Source organism: Myotis brandtii, unplaced genomic scaffold, assembly GCF_000412655.1.
Source record: "Myotis brandtii unplaced genomic scaffold, ASM41265v1 scaffold743, whole genome shotgun sequence".
Taxonomy (NCBI): Eukaryota; Metazoa; Chordata; class Mammalia; order Chiroptera; family Vespertilionidae; genus Myotis; species Myotis brandtii.
Window position 1 is genome coordinate 70,191 of NW_005370960.1, and position 213 is coordinate 70,403.

Below are 213 nucleotides of genomic sequence, written 5' to 3' on the forward strand. Positions count from 1 at the left end.
ATAGATCCTTGTGAACGTGCCCGCTGACTGATGTTCGCGGGCGTGCTGCTCGGAGGCACTTCCGAGGGAGGTGGCTGCTGGGACTGAGGGGGAGGACAGCGCTGCCGGCCGCCATGTCCTTGCTGCCCAAGCTGGACACGGTGCTTCATTGGTCCCCTGTCGTCCCTCAGGAGGAAGATGAAGGCTCGAGCCCCGCCTCCCCCGGGGAAGGCC

The 213-nt window shown here is 66.2% G+C and overlaps 1 protein-coding gene across 1 annotated transcript in view; it reads left to right on the forward strand.

The window, feature by feature from the left end:
- LOC102254371 (protein cordon-bleu) overlaps nucleotides 1-213 on the forward strand; it is a gene marked incomplete at its 3' end in the record, with an annotated part of 74,261 nt that overhangs the window by 7,579 nt on the left and 66,469 nt on the right. The window lies entirely within an intron of this gene.